This window comes from Manis javanica, chromosome 1 (genome assembly GCF_040802235.1).
Source record: "Manis javanica isolate MJ-LG chromosome 1, MJ_LKY, whole genome shotgun sequence".
Classification (NCBI taxonomy): Eukaryota; Metazoa; Chordata; class Mammalia; order Pholidota; family Manidae; genus Manis; species Manis javanica.
Genome location: NC_133156.1, coordinates 195,305,397 through 195,312,621, shown reverse-complemented (window position 1 = coordinate 195,312,621; position 7,225 = coordinate 195,305,397). Strand labels below are relative to the sequence as shown.

The window sequence follows — 7,225 nt, the reverse complement described above, 5'->3', positions numbered from 1 at the left end:
TCATTCAGTAGTCATCTTTCTCTACCTGATTTATTCTACTTAGCATAACACCCTCTAGGTCCAACCACCTTGTCACAAATTGCAAGATTTCATTTTTTATTGCTGAGTAATATTCCATTGCATGTATGTACTACATCTTTTTTATCCATTCATCTATCAATGGACATTTACATTGTTTCCATATTTTGGCTATTATAAATATTGTGGTCAGCATAGGAGTGTAAACATCCTTTCTTTTTTTTGAACTGAAAGAGGAATTTGTTTATTGAGGGCAAAAGGATGCAAGCAATATAAAAATCAGAAGCTTATCTGGCTTTGGCTTTTCTTTCTGTTTGTCTAATGGGGGTTGGATTTTATTTATACATATTCTAGGGTCCTCATCTGCTCATGAAGTCGTTATACAGGGGGAAGCTGTGGGGCAGATCCTTAAGTGACCCTTTGGGAGAACTCTTATCAGGGAGGGAGTATTGTTCAATGCTGCCTACTTCTTTCCCTTCTGCTTCATGTGTAGTACAAAGTAGTCATTGCACGCAATGGTGAGCCCAGCAATTAGTGAAAAGAAGCTCTGGAAGCCCACTCTGCCATCTCGGCATTGGTCCAGGCCCTTCATTATTTTGTCCACCGCTAGAGGGTCTTTGATTTTCCAAAAATCCAGGGAACTCCTTTTCCATGAGTGCTCTCAGGTCCTCCTTTGTTAAGTAACCTTTCTCCCCAGCAAATATGTGAAACGTGAACATCATGGTTTCCATGGCGTGTTCCATTTGAGATGGTATTTTGGTGAGGTCTGCTGAAACCTTGACCTGTGGCATGACTGGGACGCTCGGCTGGGTGGGAGGCGCAGACAGCGTAAACATCCTTTCAAATTAGTTTTTTTATTTCTCTTCAGGTAAATTCTCAGTGGGTCATGTGGCATTTATATTTTTAGATTTTTGAGAAACCTCCATACAGCTTTCCATACTTGCTGCACCAATTTGCAGTCCCATCAGCAGTTTATGAAGGTTCTCTCTTCTCCACATCCTCGTCAGCACTTGTTATTTCTTGTCTTTTGGATAGCGCCTATTCTGACTGGTGTGAGGTGATTTCTTTCTGTGGTTTTGATTCATACTTCCCTGATGATTAGTGATTTGAGCACCTTTTCATGTGTCTGTTTGCCATCTGTATATCTTTTTTGGAAAACATGTCTGTTCAGGTTCTTTGCCATTTTTTAATTGGATTATTTGAATTTTTTTGGTGTTGAGTTGTATGGGTTCTTTATATATTTTGGATATTAGCCCCTTATCACATATATCATTTGCAAATATATTCTTCTACACAATAGGTTGCCTTTTTAGTTGATGTAGTCCCACTTGTTTATTTTTGCTTTTGTTTTCCTTGCCTGGGGAGACATACCCAGAAAATTACTACTAATGCTGATGTTCAAGATTACTACCTATGTTTTCTTCTAGGAGTTTTATTTATTTTCTGTGGCCACTGTGTGCTGTCATGGCAGGGCTGAGTAGCTGCAGCAGGGTTTGTATGTTCTACAAGCCTAAAATACTTACTGGCCAGCTTTTTACAGAAAAAAAAAAGTGTCAATCCTTGGGTTAGGATTTTATAAAATAAACCAGGTAACTGGTTCACTGTGTGTAGTGGGGGAAATTTTCATAAAAACATTGAATAGATATCTGGAGAGCTACCTCATATACCTGGTGAGGGAATTGGGTTTTTTTTTTTTTTGTGATGTCTGGCAATCCAAGTCAGTATCCAAAGTATCTCTAGAAAGCTCATGATTTCTTAAGTAGATCCAGTGGAGTGTTGGGGTCTTGAAGCAAGGAAAAAACAGCATTTTACACTCTTGTGATGTCAAAAACACCACAGTGATACGTACAGTGCAGATTCATTTTAGATAGTCTAAGGGCTTGGAATTAGATTTTAACTGAAAGCTGGAGGTAAAAACAGTATCAAATTTATGGAGAAGAACAATAAACTAGAGCTAGGAGAGCTATGCAATCAGTCTCAGTGAAGAGGCTGAGGTCAAGACAGATAAAAGGTCCCAAAAAACTAAGATTCCAAAAGGAAGGTAGCCATGGGAGCTAGAGGGTATTATGCTCAGAGAAATAAGCCATGCGGAGAAGGACAAGTACCAAATGATTTCACTCATATGTGGAGTATAAGAACAAAAGAAAAATGAAGGAACAAAACAGCAGCAGAATCACAGAACCCAAGAAAGGACTAACAGTTACCAAAGGGAAAGGGACTGGGGAGGATGGGTGGGAAGGGAGGGATAAGAGGAGGGGGGAAGAAAGGGGGCATTATGATTAGCATGTATAGTGTGGGGGAGCATGGGGAGGGCTGTGCAACACAGAGAAGACAAGTAGTGATTTTACAGCATCTTACTATGTTGATGGACAGTGACTGTGAACGGGTATGTGGGGGGGACTTGGTGAAGGGGGGAGCCTAGTAAACATGTCCTCCATGTAATTGTAGATTAATGATACCAAAATAAAATTAAAAGAAAAAAAAAGGAAGGTAACACAAAAGCTTGTATGGAATAGGAAGAAGTGTTGAAGGTTAGGAAACAAAACACCAAATCCTTTGGCATACAGATACTCAAGGCACCCAGTAGCTCTTTGGATGACTGCTTAGGGCAGTAAGACTAATTTGGGAATTTTATGGCTTGTCAGTCTGAGTTCTTGGAAACACTTTTCAGAATTTGTGCCAGGACTGTACACAGTGACCCTCTGATGGTTCCATATCTCCACTGCCGAACTTACCTTGGGGAAGCAGGGACAGATGATTATGTATTATGAAAAGGAAAGCATCAGTGAAAACAAGAGGCATGGGTGATAGCTGGAGTCAGTGTACTGGAATAAAGTGTCTATATTTTTAGTTCAGATTTTCTGAGTTGCTGAACCTAAAAATTAAATGTTTCACTTAGTTGCCTGGTTAAAATTACAGATTTTGAATCCAGTGGGCAAGTGTCTTGACTGGTTACAAATTCGCAGGGATTGATAAAAGAGGCAGATATTCAGAATGAGGCTGTCTGTGGTGTCCTGAGGCAAGAAAAGAACACACAGCATTCTAAAAGGCAAAGAGGCTTTTTAAAAATTATAGATGGAATATAGTATGAATGGAAGCCTTCTATGCGAATAATTATAGTTACATAAAGAGGAATGATTCTGACATACATACATAAATAAATAAATAAATAAATAAATAAATAAATAAATAAATAGGAAGCCCTACAAATCCTCTAACAATGTAAGACAAGGAAATAGAATGGGATGGGGGAGGCTTAACATAGAATCATTTATCTAGACATTGCTCTTTTATCTTCGCTGTCTCTTCTGTATTCCAAGGAGAAATCATAGGTGAATTAGTGGAAAGACCTCGTAAATCTAGTTGTTCTCATCTCATTAAAATGAGATGAAGAGACGGGCTAAAGAGGTGGGTTAATCTGCTTCATTTTTGCTGGAAGATATTACTTTTCTGCTCCAATTACTCAGAGGTTTCTTCACCAGATTTTCTCACATTTCAAGTGTTGATTGCCACTTTACAGCTTATGGAGAAAATTTTACAACTGCTGGCTTTCTGGTTTGGAAATCTCCCTAACCCCAGTCCCAATCCTGCATTAATGCACTGGACTCCTTCATTTCCAGATCTGTCCTGTGCTGTGGCAAAGACTGGGACCAATCAAAAATGGTTCATTATCCTAAATTCTAGATCTCTCTTGCCTGTTCTGTGAAACATTATAGTACTATATGTTAGAGTAGCTGCATGTGAATGACCAAAACAACCAATGAACCTTAGCCTACACATTTTTTTTATTAAGGTAACATTGGTATACACTCTTATGAAGGTTTCACAAGAAAAACAATGTGGTTATTACATTCACCTTTATTATCAAGTCCTTCCTCATACCCCATTGCAGTCACTGTCCATCGGTGTAGTAAGATGCCACAGAGTCTCTATTTGTCTTCTCTGAGCTACACTGTCTTCCCCATGAGCTCCCACACACCATATTCACCAATCATGATACCCCACAATCCCCTTCTTCCTCCCTCACCAAACACCCTCCCCCACCCCTCCCCTTTGGTAACCACCAGTTCCTTCTTGGAGTCACCTCACATCAGTTAGGATGACCAACCTAGAAAAGACTAGGAACAACAAATGCCGGCAAGGATGCAGAGAAAGAGGAACCCTCCTACAGTGCTGGTGGGAATGTAAACTAGTTCAACCATTGTGGAAAGCAATATGGAGGTTCCTCAAAAAAACTAAAAATAGAAATACCATTTGACCTGGGAATTCCACTCCTAGGAATTTAACCAAAGAAAAGAACTTCTCAGATTCAAAAAGACATATGCACCTCTATGTTTATTGTAGTACTTTTTACAATAGCCAAGATATGGAAGCAACCTAAGTGTCCACCACTAGATGAATGGATAAAGAAGAGGTGGTACATATACACAGTGGAATACCTTTCAGCCATAAGAAAGAAACAAATCCTACCATTTGCAACAACATGGATGGAGGTAGAGGGTATTACGCTCAGTGAAATAAGTCAGGCAGAGAAAAACAAATAACAAATGACTTCCCTCATTTGTGTTGTATAACAACAAAGCAGAACTGAAGGAACAAAATAGCAGTGGCCTATACCTTTTTTTTAAAGAACACTTTGGAAATTACATAATGCATAGAAATTGTTTGGTGTAGAACAGGATTTCTCAACCTTAGCACTGTTGAAATTTTGGCCCATACATTCCTTCGCTGTGGACTGCAGAGTTTTGAAGCATCTGTGGCCTTCACCCACTGGATGCCATTAATACCCCATCCACTAATGACAGTAAAACATCTTCAGATTGTTATATGACATCTGGTGGGGAAATTCTCCCCAATTGAGAAGCACTGATGAAAAGTATGGACATAGCAAGGAACTTGATTCATTATTTTTTAAAAACATTTTTATTGAGGTAAAATTTATATAGTGACATGCACGTCTTAAGAATATAATTTAATGAGCTTTTGATAATTTATGCAGCAGTGTAATCAAAATCTCAATTAAGATGTAACATTTTCACCTCCACAGAAAGTACCTTCATTCTCATTCAAATCCATTTCTACCCTTTATAGGTAACCATTTTACTAATTTCTATTAGTATAAATTATGTTTGCCTGTTCTTTGGCAACACATAATTGGAATTATAATGGAAATATTTTCTTCCAATACGTTGCTACCCTTTTCAGTTGTGTCATTTGAAGTGAAGACTTAACTTCGATAAAGTCAATTTTGTTTTTTCTTTTATGATCATTGATTTCTGTGTTCTAAGAAATTTTGCCTGCCCAAATGCCCCAGATATATTCCCCTAAATTTTCTTCTAGAAGGTTTATAATTTTAACTCCAATGTTTTGAACTGTCACAAATTGATCTCAGTGTTTGTTTGGTGTGATGTAAAAGTAGAGGTTCATTTTTTCCCATACATTTGTCAAGCTGTGTCAGCAACATTCATTGAAAAGACATTCATATCCACCATTGAATTTGATACCTTTGTAGGAAATAATTAACTCTATACATCCATCTATTTCTGGATTCTCCTTTCAATTCCTAGCTGTTGTTAAGCCTATTTCATATTTTTTGTTTTTAATCCCAGGTATTTTACTTTTCAGTTATATAATTTCCTCTTGGTTTCTTCTTTCTTATCATTTTTAGCACTCTGCTGAGATTTTTCCATCTTACCAATAAATGTCCATCTTTTCTCTCACATCCTTGAGTATATTTATATGTTTAAAAGACTTCCTGTAATCCCAACATCTCAGTCATCTTGAGGTCTTCATTATTTCTATTAACTGCTTTTCCCTTGCATGTGAGTTGAATTTTTACCATTTATTTATATGTCTTGTAATTTTTATTGTATACTGGAAATTTTTGGATACTGCCTTCTAGGACTGTGGACTATAATACCCTCCTGAAAATTGTGCTCAGATTTGTTCTGACAAGCAGTTAAATTTCCAGTGGAATTGAATGGTCCTGGCAGGATTGGTTTTAGAAGATGTAATGTTTTAGACTTTTAAGTTTTAGGGCTTGACCCTTAATATAGAGCATTATAATTACTTCTACATTGTATTTTTGCTAGAATTTCAGCCAATTTGTTCAGGTGTTTAGTTACATTTCTCCAGTATCACTAGGCTAGAACTCCACACTCTCCAGGCACTGCATGATTTCTGGTATATTCTTTCACTCTCACACCTATGGTACTTTCTCTCTACAAAATCTCATTGCATAGTCTAACCACCAAACAAGACCTCGTGGAGGCCCTATGAAGATTCCTTAATCACCAGTACCCTGATCTATAAACTCTAGTCAATTTAACAACACCCAATCCAGTCTGTTTCCATAGCTCAGCGAGATCATGCTGTATTTGGGGTGATTATCCCTACATTGTGATGTATAAGTTAACCCAAAACAAAATGTCAGAGGAAATGTGAAATTCAATTCATGTATTATCCTTCTTTTAAGAATAACAGTCCTGCACTACCATTGACCAATTCCTGAAAATATTTGCCTCATTTATTTTTCTTTAATTTTTAATGTTTTTTATTTTGTTATTATTTATATACAATTACACGAGCAACATTGTGGTTGCTAGATTCCCCCCATTATCAAGTCCCACCACATACCCCATTACAGTCACTGTCCATCACTGTAGTAAGATGCTATAGAGTCACTACTTGTCTTCACTGTATATACTGCCTTCCCCATGCCCGCCCCCCACTAGATTATGTGTGCTCATCATAATGCTCCTTATTCCCCTTATCTCTCTCTTCCCACCCATCCTCCCCAGTCCCTTTCCCTTTGGTAACTGTTAGTCCATTCTTGGGTTCTGTGAGTCTGCCACTGTTTTGTTCCTTCAGCTTTTCCTTTGTTCTTATACTTCACAGATGAGTGAAATCATTTCATACTTGTCTTTATCCTCCTGGCTTATTTCACTGAGCATAATACCCTCCAGCTCCATCCATGTTGTTGCAAATGGTAGGATGTGTTTTTTTCTTATTGCTGAATAATATTCCATTGTGTATATGTACCACATCTTCCTTATCCATTCATCTACTGATGGACACTTAGGTTGCTTCCATATCTTGGCTACTGTAAATAGTGCTGTGATAAACATAGGGGTGCATATGTCTTTTTGATTCTGAGAAGTTGTTTTCTTTGGGTAAATTCCTAGGAGTGGAATTCCCAGGTCAAATG

At 37.9% G+C, this 7,225-nt stretch overlaps 1 pseudogene; it reads right to left on the bottom strand.

Annotated features, from left to right (window-relative positions):
• Window positions 1-230: 230 nt before the first annotated feature.
• LOC140849923 (protein S100-A10 pseudogene) lies at window positions 231-839 on the bottom strand (annotated as a pseudogene).
• Between the last annotated feature and the right edge of the window lie 6,386 nt (window positions 840-7,225).